The sequence below is a fragment of the Mirounga angustirostris genome, unplaced genomic scaffold, assembly GCF_029215605.1.
Source record: "Mirounga angustirostris isolate CCGP_5_RB_7025 unplaced genomic scaffold, mMirAng1.0.hap1 SCAF_12, whole genome shotgun sequence".
Taxonomy (NCBI): Eukaryota; Metazoa; Chordata; class Mammalia; order Carnivora; family Phocidae; genus Mirounga; species Mirounga angustirostris.
This window is the reverse complement of record NW_026991720.1, coordinates 52748158-52767431: the sequence shown is the minus strand read 5'-3', so window position 1 is coordinate 52767431 and position 19274 is coordinate 52748158. Positions and strand designations below refer to the sequence as shown.

General features: G+C 46.8%; 1 protein-coding gene across 1 annotated transcript in view; it reads right to left on the bottom strand.

Annotated features, from left to right (window-relative positions):
* CDCA7L (cell division cycle associated 7 like) overlaps positions 1 to 17517 on the bottom strand; it is a 172066-nt gene extending 154549 nt beyond the window's left edge. Inside the window, exon 1 of the mRNA XM_064575181.1 lies at positions 17318 to 17517. The gene's annotated coding sequence lies outside the window, so the exon portion shown is untranslated. The remainder of the gene's footprint in view (positions 1 to 17317) is intronic.
* Between the last annotated feature and the right edge of the window lie 1757 nt (positions 17518 to 19274).

The following is a 19274-nucleotide window of genomic DNA, read 5'->3' as shown; positions in this document are numbered from 1 at the left end:
ACTAAGTCAGATCATCGGGGGATCTAGAACTCTTAAATCTATATTTAAAAAAAATATATACCCCCAGATTATTCTCACGCAAATGCTCCATGGACTCCCACAAGGGAACCACTGCCCTAGGAAATTTTTCACTAAAAACTTGAAATTTTAAGAATCCAGAAAAAAATATACCTATCGATATATTGTGTGTATATGTTTACATATATATCTATATGTATAAATATTTTGACAAAGATTCCTTGCGTGACCAAACTTTAGTCAGGCTCCTGAACCCTCTCCTAGGTCCATTTACACACTTCCTTGTAAAAGCCAGTTCTAGCAGGAACTAAGTGGGTTTAGTGAAAGTCTTCATCCTCCTGAGCAGGTTCCTCATTCTTCACCATCCCTCAGGTGATGCCTGATCACTCCGGGCATGTCTTCAGCAAGAATCCTGTTAGATTGGTTTAAGCCAAAAATCTCCTTATTACTGATAATTCCTCTTAGTAATTTTCTATCCACTACTCCCAACCCTGCTCTTGGCTATCAGTTCCCGCTGTTCATGCTGCATTTGGAAGTGAGCTTAGTTCTACACTGAGGTCTCTTTTCCCCTATTGCAGTAGTCCTGAATAAACTCTGTACTCCTTTACCTACCGTCCAACTCTGGTTTTTCTCTGACACATCCATGTGTATGTAGTTGTGTTCACAGATAGCCACACTTCTAATTTTCCATGGCTCCTTCTTAGGGAGAAAGGCTTTTGCCTTATAAGCATTTTTAAATTATCATCCTGAACTAAAATGAGGGACCAAAGCCAATAAACCTCTCGAAAAATTTAGCAGGAAATCATCTAGATATGGGAAATTGTAATCTCAATACGTCAACATGTTCACTGACTTCTGTAGTATGAAAAACACCAGATGCAACTCATTTTTTAAAAACTGATCTGAAAACTTGCCTTTGTGCTGAGAGACAGACTGACTTAGAAAATATTATTGAAAAAGTTAAAAACTTTCCAAAATTCCCCAGGATGGATGAGGAACCCTGGGTACAAAGGAAAACAAGGGAGATCGCCTCTGTGACTGGGGAGGCCACTTCAGTGGAAGCTGATTGGCTTTGATTGGGCGTGGGGATGTTTGCTACGTCATAGTGAGACAGATTTTTGCTGTTGCCTCAGTCTGATCTGTACCTATATTCTTAAATTTGAATAATTTAGAGGAACCATTCTTCTCTTTCATTCTCTCCTTTGATTCGAGATTTTGGAGGTTGAGGGAACGCTGTAGAAAACAATTCTACCCCCATGAGCAAGGATAAAAACGGCAATATTCATTCTTTATCTCCCTTTGTGTCTCAATCATAAAAAAAGATGAACTGGCTGGGCCCACTAACATTTTTCAGAGCCCCATAGCTTTAAAGGACAAGCCCCAAAGCATATGCCTAGAATTAGGATAGAATCATGGAATACTTACTCCTTTTAAAATTTTGATAGGCAGGGCGCCTGGGTGGCTCAGTTGGTTAAGCGACTGCCTTCGGCTCAGGTCATGATCCTGGAGTCCCGGGATCAAGTCCCGCATCGGGCTCCCTGCTCAGCAGGGAGTCTGCTTCTCCCTCTGACCCTCCTCCCTCTCATGCTCTCGGTCTCTCATTCTCTCTGTCTCAAATAAATAAAATCTTTTAAAAAAAATAATAATAAAATAAAATTTTGATAGGCAAAGCAATGTTAACTGTCAGAATTCATGGATCTCATCCCTCACCAACCAGCTACATCAGGATGATTATGTTCTATTACAGTGGAGCTCCTCAACGGCTGACATGCCCGGGGGGCGGGGGGGCCCGGGATGGCAGGTCCAGCAGGGGCTGGAGAGCAGGACCACAAGGTGAGGTGCCAGGGATAGAGAATCTTTCATTTGTGTCATATACTTTACTTACATTTGAATAGAAATGTCCAAAATCTGTTCATAGCATTCATCACTTTGACCTCCATAACTACACTTTCCAGTCAATATGGCAGAGTGCCTCCTCCCCCTCTTATGGACAGCTATGTTAAGGACCCCAGAAATGGAGTGACTGACCTACCTTCACACTATTTACTGGGAGGCAACTGAGGCAGGCCCAGAACGGGGCTCAACTTCCTTTCAACATGGCACACCGCCTTATATACCCTGCAGGAATTTAAAGAGCCAAAATGCTCACCCCTATGGCACAGAGATATTCTAAAAGTCATTAGCACTAGGTGAACGGTCTCCAGTAACTGATCCAGCTTGCTGTGTACATGGGCAAGTAATTTTCTGTTAGACATCATCATCATTACTTTCAACAATTAAGATCCTTGTCCCTTTAGCCCAGAGAAGCCCATGGAGAGGCTGTTCGGGTAGCTCTGATCCAAATTGCACAGATCCAGAGGCTTGGTTTTCCCATGGAAGGTTCAGTAAAGCGTACAGATGATGGGCTGCGGAGTGGCGCCGAACGGCTGACCCTTCTGAGGTTTGCCGGCCACCATGGGCTGTTCTGATCACACGGTCATCTGGCGGCCAGCTTTTAAGCAATTACCCGTGGCCACTTAGTGACAGTATTAGGAAAGTTAAGTTGGGATTGTTCCCAACTCCTAATTTACCTCAATAAAAACTGAAAGTTAAAAAGAAAACTAGCTTGGCTGCAGTCTGTAAGTGTTTGCGAAAGACACAGCTGGGGCAGGTGGGTGTGAAGGAAGCCATCAGGCTGAGAACGGAGATTAGCCAGAGATGCTGGGGGAGGATTGGGAGCAGCCCCACGAGCTGTTGCCAGGGGGCAAAGGCGCTAAGAGTTTTAAGACGTGCAAGTGGACAATTTGTGCTTATCCAGAGAGTGCTTCTCTTTATTGGATGTTCAGACCAGACCCTGTGATCTCTGCCCTGTTCCAGCCTGTTTTCTTTACTCTCCTTTGATAATGCATCTTCGACCCCGGGCCACCAATGTGAAAACGCAGGACTCTGTTTTGTAATGTCAGGAAATTCTTATTTCTATGTATGACTCTTTAGGACCCTTTAACAGGTCAACTTTATCTTAATTTTTAATCCTGTGGGTTGCATATTTGGTTTTAAAATTATTTATGATTTAAAGAACTTTATAGGAACTATAACAAAATAAAAAAAAAAGGAAGAAAAAGAAAAGAGAGGGGAGAGACCCACCAACCCACTCAGCTACCTACCCCAGCTTTTGCTTTTCCCCCATTACTTTCATTTCCGAGAATTTTTAAAAAGAAGTTTTCCATTCAAGATGCTTAATATTTCATGGCACTTGGCCTCCGCCCTAGAGTCATGATAAAGTGGCAGACTTTTGGAGGGCTGACTATTGTTTCAAACATGAGTGAATACCAGAAGGATCCCAGAAACCCTCAGCTGGCAAATGGAGAGCCGCTCCCCACCCTATAGCACTGTATGCTCTCCCACCTCCCGTGGCTGGCTTCCAAGAATTCTTGACATTGACAATGAGCTCAGCTCCTTATAATTTAAGCAAGACTTAATTTAAACAAATGGTTCAGTTGCCATCTGGGAAAGGCCTGGCAGAGAGTTAGAAAAACCCTCTAAAATGTTTAGTCTGTTTTACTCCACATTTTCCTAATATTTTGCTTTCTGTGTCTCTTTCTGGTTAGCAGCTATTACGAGTCTTCATCTCTTTCCTTGCCCACTTTCACCTATTCAGCTCGAACGTCTGCACTCCTTCCTTTCCTCTCTGGTTTCTCCCTCTTCTGATCGGTTTCTGCCTTCCCTTTCCAAGGAGCTGGTAGTGTAGCGTGCAGGACGGCCCCACCGGCTGGTTAAGGAACGTTCCCCTAGGAAGTCTTGCTTACCTGTTTCTGTCCATCCCGGGCAGCAGAATCTTAATAGGTACGTAGGAGAGGTACCAAAGTATTCACTTAGAGTGAGAAATGAAATCACAACCAATTACGAACTTTAAAAAGCTGACCGACATTAAAAGTAAAGAAAGAAAAACAAAAATAGGGCACCTGGGTGGCTCAGTCGGTTAAGCTCCTGCCTCTGGCTCAGGTCACGATCCCAGGGTTCTGGGATCGAGTCCCACATCAGGCTCCCTGCTCATCGGGGAGTCTGCTTCTCTTTCTCCCTCTACCCCTCTCCGCACACCCCCCCAGTAGTGCACACGCGCGCTCTCTCTCTCAAATAAAAAAACACATAAATAAATAAAATCTTAAGAAAAGAGAGAAGAGCAAAAATAAATGAGTGGTACTACATCAAACTAAACAGCTTCTGTACAGCAAAGGAAACCATTAACAATATAAAAAGGCAGTCTCCTGAATGAGAGAAAATATCTGCAAACCATATATCTGATAAGGGTTAATATCCAAATATATTAAAAACTCAAACAACTCAATAGCAAAGAACCAAACAATCCATTTTCAAAATGGGCAGAGGATCTGAATAGACATTTTCCAAAGAAGACCTACGGATGGCCAACAGACACATGAAAAGGTGCTCAACATCACTCATCATCACGGAAATGCAAATCCAAGCCACAAAGAGCTATCATCTCACACCTGTTAGCATGACTATCATCAAAGGACAAGAAATAGTAAGTGATGGCGACAGGATACCGAGAAAGGGAACTCTCACGCACCCGTGTGAGATGTAAATTGGTGCAGCCACTGTAAACAACAGCATGAAGATTCCTCACAAAATTAAAAATAGAAGTACCACATGACCCAGCAATTCCATTCCTGGGTATTTATCTGAAGGAACGAAGACACTAACTTGAAAAGATATCCGCACCCCCATGCAGATATTCATATATATATATGTATTCCATTATAATAATGTTCCATTATATATAATGGAATACTATTCAGCCATAAAAAAGGAAATCTTGTCATTTGAGAAAATGGTTGGACCTTGAGGGCATTATGCTAAGTGAAATAAGTCAGACAGAGAAAGACAAATATCATATAATTTCACTTATATGTGGACTCTAAAAAAGAAAAAAAAAACCCTGAACTCATAAGATACAGAACAGATTCATGATTGCCAGAGGCAGAGGATGGGATGTGGGAGAAATGGGTGAAGGGAATTAAAAGGTACAAACTCCCAGTTATAAAATAAATAAGTCATGGGGATCTAACATACAGCACAGTGATTATAGTTAATAATACTGCGTTGTTGGGGCGCCTGGGTGGCTCAGTTGGTTGGGCGACTGCCTTCGGCTCAGGTCATGATCCTGGAGTCCCTGGATCGAGTCCCGCATCGGGCTCCCTGCTCGGCAGGGAGTCTGCTTCTCCCTCTGACCCTCCACCCTCTCATGTGCTCTCTCTCTCATTCTCTCTCCATCAAGTAAATGAATAAAATCTTAAAAAAAAAAAAAAAAAGAAATAATACTGCGTTGTATACTTGAAGGTTGCTAAGACAGTAGATCTTAAAAGTTCTCATTACAGGGGCACTGCATGGCTGGGTTGGTTGAGTGACCAAATCCTGATTTTGGCTGGGGTCGTGATCTCAGGGTAGCAAGATTGAGCCCCAAGTCAGGCTCTGTGCTGGGTGTGGAGCCTGCTTAGGATCCTTTCTCTCTCCCTCTCCCTCTGTCCCTCCCCTTGTTCATGAGCGCATTTTCTCTCCCCTCCAAAAAAAAAAAAAATAAAGTTCTCATTACAAGAAAAAAAAGTGTACCTATATGTGGTTATGGATATTAACTAGACTTATTGTAGTGATCATTTTGCAATATATATACACATCAAATCATTATATTGCACACTTGGAACTAATATAATGTTATATGCAATTATAGCTCAATAAAAAAATAAAAAGGTGACAAATACCACAAACATCACAAAATCCAGACATAGCCTTATATATAATTAAGGTAATAATTATATATAATATATAAGCTGACTGACCAGCCCATTATTTTTTTCCTATATTTTTGGCTACACTTTTTATATAATGATTTTTGTAATACCAAATAGTAACATCTCATTATTCTTAATGTCATGCAAATTTTAGGATTGTTGTCAAATTTAGGAAAACTCTATTATGTTTTTCTTTAAGTCTTCAGATTTTAAGTAGTAATAACTCTAAATGCTATAAATTGAAGCCATTTATGAATCGGCTTGTGACAGATGTCCTTATTGCGGTGGCCCATTACGAAGATTTTTTTCATTTTTTTCCATTTTTCTTATTTGAGTATAGGTGACACATGATGTCCCATTAGTTTCAGTTGTACAACATAGTGATTCAACTTCTCTGTGTGTTATGCTCTTCTCACCACAAGTGTAGCTACGGTCTGTCACGATTCAAGGCTAGTACAATAACCTTGACTGTATTCCCTATGCTGTACCTTTTATTCCTATGACTGACTTACTCCCTAACTAGAAGCCTAAGCCTCCCACTCCTCTTCATCCATTTTGCCCACCCCTAAAGCCCCCTACCCTCTTGCAACCATCAGTTTGTTCTCTGCATTCACAAGTCTGATTCTGCTTGTTTATTCATTTGTTTTGTTTAGATTCCACATATAAGTGAAATCATATGGTATGTCTTTCTATTTTCTAGTTTTTTATCTAGACAGGATATTACTTCTGCTTTGACCCAGCACCAAGGAGAAACAAATCTTTTACTCACAATATTCAAGTTCTGACGATTACATGAGTTTTCCACAGACTAGCTTCTGGCTTTGTACATTGCAAACCTATTTCTCCTTCATTATATACACACTTTGGTCTTGGGCATCTTTGTTTTACAATGCCCGGTGAGGAAGCGTAATAGACCACAGGTACTAAGGGCCCTTCCCCCACTGGGGCAATCAGCAAAACTCTGTATAACTTATTTCTCCACAAACTAACTGGGAACCAAATAAACATATCCTATGGACATCCAAACCAAATGTACCTGCAATGCAACTTTCCTGCAGCTAGATCACCAAAATGACCATTACCACCTCCAACACCACCAGAAGCAAAAAGTCATTGGAGTGAAAGTGGAAAAAGAGAGTGGTTCTAACTGATTACGGTTAAAATAGCTCATGTTTCAAATTTTACAAAATTTTACACATGGGTCATGTGACATGTGAATACATCCCCAGGTTATACCCAGGGCCTTGGAAGAAGCCATGCAAATGCACATCTCTGAGCCTTCTGCTTTATTAGCTCCACTATGAGTGTGCCTCGGCTATAAAAAAAGTTTAACTTGGGTTTTTGGGGTTTTTTTTAGAAATCGAAAAAAAAAAAAAGCTTTAGGAATGACAGAAGCCTTATTCTGTAATAACACCTAAATTCAGTTGCTTCTACATATTTGTGTTGACAAAAATAGTAATTTTTGTACCAGGGCTCTCTGTACAGATGTGGCCACTGGATAGCGTGTCAGGTCCACAGACAACGAGAGATGCATGGCGGCAGGGAAGGGCAGTGGTGAGGCAGGGCTGAGCATGCGTGAATCACTTCCGCTCGGATCCCAGGCAATTCCAGCCTTGAAATAGTTCCCCAACATGACCCAAGATGTGGAGATAACCACCACCTGATCTTTGGCAAGCAACACCCTTCAAAACAAAACCAACCAACAAACCAAACAATGAAGACAGCAACCTCCCTTCCTCTTTCATCCCATCCAAGAACCTCATCCTTTCTTTGCCAAATCCATTAACTTAGCTGAGAGGAGAAAGGAGAGTTCTTTTTTTGTTGTTGTTGGCTGGATGGGCAGGCACATCAACTTCTGCCTTGTGGTCCATTTTTGTTATACGTGCCCCTCTATATTGGGTACTGATGTCGTCTGCCTGGTCTCCACACTAAAAAACCAGTGTAAATTCTTCCACAGCAGGTTAGAGAACATGGTCTGCTCCAAGAGGGGTCCTCGCAGGTGGCCCATGATGTGAACACAGGGAGTGGTGGAGGGGGACTGGCGTTCCTCTGTTCAGTGGGTATGTTTTTTCCTTTCAGAAACCGTGCTCTTAGTGTGTTTTGACTCTAGAGAGTAGACAGGAGAACCTCAAAAACCTACAAATATGTAGAAGTGAAATAGAATGTTGCTGAGCTTCCCCCCCAACTATTTCCCACTCTATTTTTCCTAATGAAACGATACCTAAGAATCAAAAAACACAATTCACAAATTCATTCATAAATATTCACTCACAAATATTTCTCAAATGCCAGCACAGAAGATTTAGCAGTGCATAGGGCAAAGTTCTTATCCTTGTGGCCATTATATTATAGCAGGTGAGACCCTAAGATGGGAATGAGAAAAGAAAAGAGCTCAGTGAGCAGTGCGGAATGGTAGAAGATGAAGAGGGAGAGGTAGCCTGGGTTATAGCCACTAGAGTTTTGAGGACCACAATCAGGGCTTTAGATTTTATTCTAATCATTGGAAGGTTGGAGTGATAGGATCTGATTGACGCTTTAGAAAGCGCACTCTGCGGCTGTGCTGAGAATGGACTGTAGGGGGCGCACAGAGCCAGGGAGCTCTGCGTTTGGAGGCTGCTGGAATAAATGCCAAGTGACTCTGATACACAGAAATGGCCAGTGTCTGGCCGAATCTGGACCCAAAACCCCTGGTAAGGTTTGCAGTGGACTCCAAGTTAAATCTCCAGTACATTTTGTGTCTAGCTCCAATCTGAAGTCTGCAGAACTTGCATGTCATCCCATCAGGGGTCAGATTGACGGACCAAGAGCCCATGCTTCCCTTATCCATTTATACCAACTACAGAGGGTTGCAAAGCTTTGGGGGCCACACAGATCTGGGGTGGAGCCAACACCCTGTACAGATGAGCAGAGACTCTGGGCAAATTTCTTAACCTGGGAAATCTCAGTTACGCAGTGTGGAAATGGAGAGGCCGATGCCGTCAAGTTGTGAGAGAAACAAATGAGACAATTATATAAGTAAGGGCTGAAGAGAGTAGCAGGCATTTGGTTGTAATCAAATCCAAAATGTAGCTATATCAGTGGTGAAAATGGCCACTTTCTGCCCTTTGGAGAGAAAAATACTTCTGTAATTTTCTAATTACCCAGTGAAACATCTTTTAAAACAGTATCCAGATTCCTGGCAAATCTCCAGAAATTGATTTAATGTGACTGAGTATCTTAGTGTTTTTCAAGGTAAGGAATGCACCAATTGTGATATCAGAGGCACTTGTTACAAATGCAGATTCCCCATCAGGAAAATGCAAACCAAAACCACAGTGAGATACCACCTCACACCTGTCAGAACAGCTAAAATGAGGAACACCAGAAACAACAAGTGTTTTGAGGATTTGGAGAAAAAGGAACCCTCCTGCACTGTTGGTGGGAATGGAAACTGGTACAGCCACTGTGCAGGACAGTATGGAGGGTCCTCAAAAAATTAAAAGTAGAATTGCCATATGATCCAGTAATTCCACTGCTGGGTATTTACCCAAAAAACCACAAAAACACTAATTCAAAAAGACATATGTACCCATATGTTTATTGCAGCATTGTTTATAATGGCTAAATTATGGAAGCAGCCCAAGTGTCCATCGATAGATGGATAAAGAAGATGAGGTATACATATACATACAATGGAATATTACTCAGCCATAAAAAAGACTGAAATCTTGCCATTTACAACACGGATGGAGCTAGAGTGTCTTATTATGCTAAGTGAAATAAGTCAGATAAAGACAAATACCACAAGATTGCACTCATATGTGGAATTTAAGAAACAAACAAATGGGGGCGCCTGGGTGGTTCAGTCGTTAAGTGTCTGCCTTCAGCTCGGGTGGTGATCCCAGGGTCCTGGGATCGAGCCCCGCATTGGGCTCCCTGCTCCGCGGGAAGCCTGCTTCTCCCTCTCTCACTCCCCCTGCTCATGTTCCCTCTCTCGCTGTGTCTCTCTCTGTCAAATGACTAAAATCTTTAAAAAAAAAAAAAGAAAGAAAGAAAGAAAGAAAGAAAAAAGAAACAAACAAATGAACAAAGGAAAAAAGACAAACCAAGAAACGGACTCCCAACCATAGAGAACAAACTGATGGGTTACCAGAGGGGAGGTGGGGGTGGTGGTGGCTGAAACAGGTGATGGGGATTAAAAAGTACACTTACCATGATGAGCACTGGGTGATGCATAGAACTGTTAAATCACTATATTGCATACCTGAAACTAATATAATACTGTACGTTAACTATAATGAAATTTTTTAAAAATGCAGATTCCCATGAGTTCCAAACAGAATTCCCAGGTGAGGGCAGGGATCTGCATTTAAAGCTCCTCAAAGGGTGGTGGTGACTGAGAATCACCCCCCTGAAGGCTGCAGGGAAGTCCAGGGAGAAGGGGGCCCAAGACCTCACCCGAATGGACGAGTTTGATCCAAGTCTCATCCCTGCTTTGCGAAAAAGGACCCTCTGCCTCGACCATGGCGGCCTCAGGAGGTGCAAGTGCTAATGGGAACAATTCTTCATTTGGGGGAACATTTCAGTCCGTTTAGTGTCCCCCCGCCCAAGTCTGCGTGCACAGCCTTCGGGCATTTGCAGGCGCTCACTTTCCCAACCACAGTGACACCTGCTGAGGCAAGGCGGTATGTGCGACTTGGGGACCGGGCTCCTGGCTGAGCATCCCCGCAGCCCTGTGGGGCAGGGAGACCGCATGGGGCAAGGGGCGCAGGGCCCTCCCTCGCCCGGCTATGGCCACCTGTGGCTGCAGCCCAAGGGGGCCCCGGGGGGAACTTTCGGAGGAGAGCCCCGCTGGCGGCGAGATCTTGCAGGAAGTCCACGGCTTTTGGGAAATCGAAGGACCAGCACCCTTCAGCGCCCACCAGGCGAGAGCGTTTCTGTCCGGGAACGAGCCTCCCAGAAAGGGAAGGAAGCGACCCTACCGTGCAAGAGGGAAAAGCCGCTCCCGCTAGGACGCCCCGGGTTGCTGTGTGTCTCTGCGCCCTGCTCCGGTCCAGCCCATCCCCGTTCCCAGGCGGGAGGACCGAAAGCACTAGGCAGACTGGGAAATCTTCCAGCCAGCCACTGGGGGAGGCAGATAAAAGAGAGGACAGAGGGAGGGGAGAGAGATCCAGAGAGCTTTCTTGGAAAAGTTTAATCCAAGAAGAGGAAGGCGGTGAGAGGGCAGGGCAGCGCGCTGGGGAATGACAACTGTGGCCCACACGCTTCCCTCCCCGCCTCTCCATGCCCACTCCATCATTCTCTCCCTGCCCTCCACCGGAGTCCCACGGCGCCCGGCCTGGAGACACAGGACGTGACTTTGCCATCTCTTTCACGTAGGCTATGTCTTAGCTCGGGCTGCTAGAACAATTACCAAAGACTGCAGCGTAAGCAATAGAAATTGATGTCTCAGGGTTCTGGAGCCTGGAAAGTCAGGCATCAGGGTGTCCGCAGGGTAGGTTCCTGGTTTGCAGAGTGAAGTCTTGCTAGAGCCTCACATGACAGAGAGCAGAGGGGGATTAAGCTGTCTCTTCTCACACGGGCACTATACAGATTCATGAGGGCTCTACACCGATGATCTCTTTACAACTGCAAGCGCCCCCCCCCCCCCAATACCATCAACATTACGAATTAGGGCTTTAACATCCGAAGTGGGGGGGGGGGGCAGATAACAAAAACATGCAGTCCGTTAAAGGGTGCCTCAGGACATCTTGGGAATTCCGACAGAAATAACCTAGTACCCTTTGAGTTATATATTATCATCTTCTGCTCCCTCCATTGTCCGCTCTGAGGGGTAGAGGTTTTTATTCCCTGTTAGTGTTTCATTCCCTGTTGTACCCCAGTGCCTGGCACATAGCAGCTGCTTAATACTTATCTGCTCATTGAACAGTTATAAGACACACTAACTTGGAGCTCGCTCTGTGCTAGGTGCTGTTATAAGATCTTTACCTGCAGTAAACTCACTTATTCCTCACAACCACCCGAGGAGACCAGATTTTCAGAGAAGGGAAGCACCCCATAAATAATGTACACGAGGTCATGCTCTTCGCAAAGGTAGAAGCTGGGGTCAGGCCCCGGCAACCTGGCTCCAGAGTCCTCATAGCTCACCAGGGCACCACCCTGCCTCTTGTGGATGAAGGAATAAAAATGCTGGTTCTCTAGGGGAAAGATACAGACTTTTGGGCTGCACAAGTTCTTAGTGACAAGGAGGACCCTTCTGACTTAGTGCTGGGGAAGAACCGGAGCTCCTGGGGTGTCCAGGCTCTGCGGATGAACGTTCTGGAAACTCACCCCACAGTAACCAGCGTGTAACAGCTTTTCACCAAGCTTGGGCTTGTGGCAGTGGTTCTCAACTTTGTCTGCACGTCAGAGTCACCTCTAAGACATGGCAAAAAAAACAAAAAACAAAAAAACTCAGTAGCTCAGGCCACCCCCCTTCCCCCTGCCCCCGGCAACTAACGCAATCAGAAGCCTCAAGGATGAATCCCAGCCATCAGTCCAATACTTCTGAGAGTTACCAGGTGATTCTGGTGAGCAGTCAAAGCTAAGGAACTGGAGGGCGGGGAGTCAGTGTCTGCGGGTGGGGGTGGGGGTGGGCAGCAGGAACCACATTCTTTCTCAGAGTGTGGCTACTCATCCCGTGACTCAGAACCGCTGGGCTTGCTTGTCAAGAATACACGTTTCTGGGTCCCCTCCAGACTTATCACGTTGAAATCCCTTGGAGTGAGCCACAGGGTCTACTCAAAAGAGCAAACAACACTTCCCCTGATGTTTACACTCCCGGAAGCCTGAGAAGCCCTAGGGCAGTGGTTTTGAGAGTCCCACACCACCAGCAACAGCGCCATCAGCTGGAACTCATTAGAAATGCAAACGCTCTGGCCCCAACCCAGACCTGGGGCACCAGAAACTCTGGGGGGTGGGCTCCACCAGTCTGTGTCTAATGAGCCCCGGGGTGATGCTGGTTCTTGCCCAAGTTAGGAAAACCACTGCCCTGGGTAATGGGCCTCAGATTCGAATCCCAGCTTGGTCACTTCCTAGCAGTGTGGCTCTGGGAAGGTTATCTTCTCTGTGCTTCAGCTTCCTCATGGGTTAGTTGGGGGGTGGGTGGAGGGTGTGATTGTATGAATTGTATCCTCCCCACCCCCAAATTTATACATTGAATCTTCACTCCCAAAACCTCAAAATGTGGCCTTATTTAGAAATAGGGTTTTTGCAGACATAATTAGTTAAGCTGAGGTCATACCAGAGTGGGGTTGGTCCCCAATCCAGTATGACTGGTGTCCTTATAAAACAGGAAAACTTGGAGGCTGATAACCACACAGCAAGAATGTCATGTGAAGAACAGTACTATGCGGCACAAGCCAAGGAACTACCAGAAACTAAGAGACCTGGGACAGTTTTCTGGGACAGTTTTTTCCCCTAGTGCCTTTGGAGGAAGCGTGGCTCTGTCCATACTCTGATCACCAGAACCGTGAGACAATACGTTTCTGTCGAGTAAGCCACTCCATTTGTGGTACTTCGTTACAGAAGCCCTAACAAGCTAGTACGGGGGGTTTTGGGGACAAGGCGCGCTCCTAGTGACTTCTCAGCAAATGTTAGATTTGGTTATTATTAAAAATGAAGGTGATTCTGTACACTGCCCCCTTAAGAAGGAATTCGACCCAAGGAAAAGGAAGAAAGCAGGACATTCCACCCAGTGGACTGAGGCTCGGGTGGGCAGAGCGGTGGCGTGCGCCAGGCCTACTTGGCCCTGGCCGGAGGCTGAGAAACACTGGACAGATGGTCATCATTTCTGGTCACCCCTGATCTGGACAAGAACCAAATGAGGGATCCAGAGGCAATGGTGTGTTCAGCTCTGATGTAGCTCTCCTCGTCTCGAAAGCGCTCTCTATGGAGGCTTCCATTGCTTTCCATGAACTGTCCCAGCCCTTCCAGGTCGTAAGCGTCCCTGACATGGGGACCAGCATCCATTACCAACCCCCTGATCTACTCAGACCCTCCAAAACTGCCTTTGTGTATATGCGCGCGCACATGTGGGGGGGGGGGGGTGTAAGTCTCATTAAATCACCTAAAATGGAAATAAATGAAGCAGAATAAAGTTCCCTTTCCTCAACACTCACAGCATAGCTATCTGGCTGCTAGTTAGACAATGCCACCCTCAGATAGTAAGGAAAGGGTTAAGGTATAGGCAGGGAGAGACAGGGCCCTGACTAGGCTCTGAAACTATTCCTGGTAGGCAAAGGAGCTAAGACAGAGCGAACAAGAGATAAGGGAACAGACCAGACCACCTGGCCCGGACGTTAGGGAGTAATTTTCTTTGGCGGCTACACTGTAATCACAGAATATGACCAGACCTCAAAGCAGTCAGTCATTAAGGGTGTTATCAACAGTCCTGCTCAAACCAAGACGGCACCAGAATTGCAAGGCCACAAGCTTCCTGTTCAAGTTTTCAATAAAAGACTGCCACTAAAAGCCCTCAGTGGCAACCCACTCGGGACCCCTCTCAGTCTCGAGAGCTTTTTCTTTCCTTTCTGCTCTCCCCTTCACTTAATCAACACTCACTTCACTTCACCCCACTGTGTCCCGAGATTCATTCTTCGACGCTGTGAGACCAGAGCCCTGTCATCCTGCAGCAATGGGAGCCCAGCCTCTGTCATCAGGTAACTTCTTTTACTTCTATTTGTCCACAGACAGCCAGATGGACCCAGGTGTGTGCATGTGACCTAAGCCATCGGGGTCCCACTTGCTTCCCACCAGCCCCCTCATCCCCAATGCCTGGCACTGGGAATTTGAAGCTCATCTTTTTTTTTTTAAGATTTTATTTATTTATCTGACAGAGAGAGACACAGCAAGAGCATGAACACAAGCAGGGGGAGTGGGAGAGGGAGAAGCAGGCTTCCCGCCAAGCAGGGAGCCCAATGCGGGGCTCGATCCCAGGACGCTGGGATCACAACCTGTGCTGAAGGCAGACTCTTAACGACCGAGCCCCCCAGGCACCCCTGGAGCTCATCTTACAAGAGTTTGTCCCAAGGCAGATGGCAAGCCGGGTGTATCAAGGGAGCAGGGTATTATGCAATCTCGGAGGTGCTTTTCCTTGTTAAAGCCTGTAGCACTTCTTTCAAGTCACTGAGGACATAGTGATCATCTGAGAACAGTCATTCCTAGGTGGCAGGTGCTCTGTGACAAACGCAATCACCCCAGCAGACTGGGGGGCATCCACTACTGTCCTAGGACCTGTGCAATTTCATGGCAAGTTGGGGCAATGCGCTGGGCTCCAATCATCCCAGGGCATCACAAGTGTGACCCTCAGGCCAGCTATTAGCGGCCCTCTGAACTTGCAGTGAGAGGCCTCAGCACCTGCAGGAAGCTAGCACTCCAGCGAGCTGCCAAGTTCAAATTCAAACTCCCTACCCACAGTCCACCCAGTTTTTGCAGATCCTCCTTTCCCTCTGGGCAGCAAGAGACATAAGGGGCACTGGTTTTAGGGAGGAAAAGAATGCTGTGTGAGCTTGGGCAGGTAGGCAACGTCTCTGAATTGGAAGGCTTTAGTTTTCCTTCTCTAAAATGGCTTTCCTCATGAGGTTGTGAAAAGTTAAGGTTGTGGATGTGAAGTGGTTTGTAAACAAGAAGGAATGCTACAGATAGAAGTACTGTACGTTACGGTAGGGCAACCGATTATGTGGCCTTGTACACACAGCTTGCTTCTAAGGCCAGGGTTTGTGGACCTTACTATGATGGCTTTGCACTTGTCTTTACAGAATGCAGATAAAGTTCAACAGGAAAGTAGTAGACTGAATTAAGGCAAAGTGAACCAATATTCAATGGGCAGGGATTTATTATGCCTTTTATCACTTAATCCTCTCAAAAATCAAGTGAGAGAGATGTAATCAACCAAACATTAAGCCTGAGGTTCGCAAACTTTCTCAGTTCTCAGGGCTCTGAGTGTCAGCATCCCTAGGAAAAGAAATACCTAGCTGTTCTATTTATTCTGAGGACAGGTTCAAACAATGTAACATGTGCTGATACCCTAACAACTAAGCACCTGGTGGGCCCTGCACAGCTCCTGAGATTTTGGAATCAGGACACCTCATTTCTGGCTCCATATTGATCTTCACACACTATTAGTATCTTATCACAGCTCAATTCCTAGCTTCTCATTGATACAACATCATCAAAAGGAATGATATGATTTAATGTTGAAATGGAACTATCTCAAGCTAGAGTTTCACATGATGGTGGACAGATGCTCCTATTTCCCTTAAAAATTGAAAGTTTCCCAGGGAGCCTCTGTGAGTTCACGGTGGTGCCCTAGGCTGCCTCGGTGCACAGTTTGGGAACTGAGATGATAAACTAACGTTCAAAGGTTTGAAGTAACTTGAGGTTGAATCTTCTCAAATTTTAACACGCACAGGAATGGCCTGGGGATCTTGTTTAAAAGTGGATTTTTTTTTTTTTTGTCTTTTAAATGTGGATTTTGATTCAGTGGATCCTGGGTGGGGCCTGGAAGCTCCTTTTCTAACAAGCTCCTGAGTATGGAAGATGCCACTAGTTTGAGGAATACACTTTTTGAGTAGCAAGGTTTTAAATGAAGCAGTCCGGAGAGGCTGGGCAGCTAATGTAACCATCCAGGTCTCCAAAGCCCATGCTCTTTTCCACAACCACTTAAAACTGTACAGGAAAAATTTTAACTTGTGTTGATGGACATCTGGTTTCCAGAAGGGCCTTTAAGGAAGTTTGCAAGTTCCCTTGCCTGATGAGGAGAACAAAGGGAAACGAAATGTAGATAAAATTTAAATTCCTGGGGCGCCTGGGTGGCTCAGTACGTTCAGTGTCTGATTCTTGATTTCGGCTCAGGTTATGATCTCATGGTCGTGACTCTGCTGCGCCTGGAATCTGCTTGAGCTTCTCTTTCCCTCTTCCTCCCTCTGCTCCTCCCCACCCTCCTGGGCGCGCTCTCTCTCCCCCCCTCTTTCTCAAATAAATAGATTTCCTTACAACCTGCAGCCCATTGACAACTACTTGGGACAGGCAGAGCATGACAAGCCTCAAGGAGTTCGCAACGGTCTTAATGTTAATGCTTTGCTAGAGGCAAAAAGCGACCTTAGCTTGACAGGAGCCAGACCTCCAGGATCCTGTAAGTCTTCTTTAACATCTGAAAATCCTTTCAGAAACTTCCATGATCTCCACCCACCCTCCCCTCCCCCAACTTGAACGTATATAATCAATCACTCCTCAAAATCCTGGGGCAGCTCTTCGGGCCCTCAGGTCCTGTCCCTTTGCGTCACTAAGACCACCTTTGGGCACCGAAAACATCTCAGGAATGCGCTCTTGACCACCCGCTCCCGCCCGCGTCCCCTCATCCCCCCCCCCCCCAACACCATGAAACGCCCGACAAACTACAACCCGACAACTCTTCTGAAGCGCAGCAGAGAACCGAGGCCACAAGCCCAGCGGCTCGCTGCCTCCAGCAGGCCCACCCGAGGACGGTGACTTACCGGGCGGGAGCGCGGCGGCGCCAGTCCCCGGGACACCCGCGCCGGGCGGTCGCCGGGGGCCCCGTGCGGGCAGGACTGAGAGGCAGAACCCAGGAGGGACTCCCACACTTGGACCAGAGTGACCGCCGCCGCTGCCGCTGCCGGGCTCTCAGGCGGGAGGGCAGAGGAAAGGCCCCCCTGCTTCTGGGAAGGGGGTGGGGAGACAGAGCCCTCCTTAAACAGGCGCGGAGCATCCCGTGCTGCTTAACAAGGCCAGCCCTCCAGAGAAACCGTTTCCGCAGAGCCCAGGGCACCTGGGCGAAGGGAGCTGCCCACCCCAGCCCCTTGCGGCCTCCCAGCCTCCCCTGAGGGGAGGGGAAACACACCTGAGCCGCCCTCCTGCAGGCCCCGCCCCCGGGGCTCACCGGAGCCTGAGACCGCCCCCCCCCCCCCCCCCCCGCCGGGCTATAGGATGCTTCCCTCCACCTGCCTCCTGGGCATCGCTCGGGCTCCCGGACAGCGACGCGGGTAGCTGAGAGCACTGTGCACCGCACAAGAGATTTAAGAAGGCTCTGGGGAAATCCGAGGACAACACGGGAGACAAAAACCAGGACACCAGAGGAAAGTTTCGCTTCTCACACCTACAGCTGCAGCAACCCGTGCGCGTGGCCAGGCCTCAGCCAGAGAAACTTAAACCCTCGCACTAAGTGGCCCATTTCCCTTGATTCCTTTTACCCAGTACATCATGTCCAGCTTGCAAGAAGAAACTACAAGCCAGGCTAAAAGACAACCTCCCCCCCCAACTTGAAGAGCCTCCAAGCACACTGTCCCAGCAGACATTATCTACAACACCCAAGTTCCAAACTAAAATTATGAAGACTTTCCAGATGGAGGCCACAGAGCATCACACCCCACGCCCGGGCCTCTGAGCCCAGGGCTCCGTGTGGCTGTGCTGGTCACGTGTCCGTGACCCTGCACGCACCCTGGATGCATGCCACATTGAAGTCTTGTGAGCTCTGTAGCCCGGTGGCTGTTCATAGCCGAGCTCTGCTTCAGATCCTGCCCAGGAACTAGCTCTGGAAAGGACTGTGTTTTGAGCCATGGGTCTTAATCAACTCTGTGACCCTGTCAATCATAATCTTCCCGCGCCCACCTCAAGCTCAGCGGCCCGTGGGAGCCCAGGTGCTTTCTCTTTGGATGCATGCCCTTGGCTAGAGGGCAAAGCCATTGTCCTACCTGCAGACCAGAGCCCCTGCTCCTGCATGTGCCCTGCTGTGTTCCATCACCACGGCAGGGCTGACTATATGACACATATCTGCTCAGCTGTTTTTAGGAGGAAACTCAGTACAGATGAAACTCTGCATGCCATCTGTGGAAACAATTCAATTGAGTGACATTCCCATGAGATATTTACTTAAAGCAAATCAAAGCTATTCAGCGAGACAAGCGATAAGATACGAGCAACAATATCTCATTACAAAAAGGAGTCACCTTGGGCACCTGGGTGGCTCAGTCATTTAAGCATGTGACTCTTGATTTCCACTCAGGTCATGATCTCATGGTTGTGAAATGGAGCCCCACGTCAGAGTCATGCGCTGGGCACGGAGCCTTTTTGGGATTCTCTCTCTCCCTCTGCCTCTGCTCTGCCCCTAAAAAAAAAGAGTAACCTCAACATCACTGATAAATGTTCATGCCAATGAGAACATAAAGAATTCAGGAAAAACTCAACAAAGCCCTGGTCCCACTGGGTATTCCTGCAAGCCAACAGAATTGAGGAACCAAATCCTAGTTTGTGAAGCATGCTGGAAGCAGCAGAGGATCGCCAGCAAAGGGGGATCCTCCAGGTGGACGATTAGGCAGCAGGAACTGTAACAGAGGAAAGTAACTTGCTGTCTATAATCACAAGTGCCTTGCTGAGGGTGGACCCCGGAAAAATGAAAAGCGCTTTCATTCTGCCAAGTTCCTAAATGGATTTAGA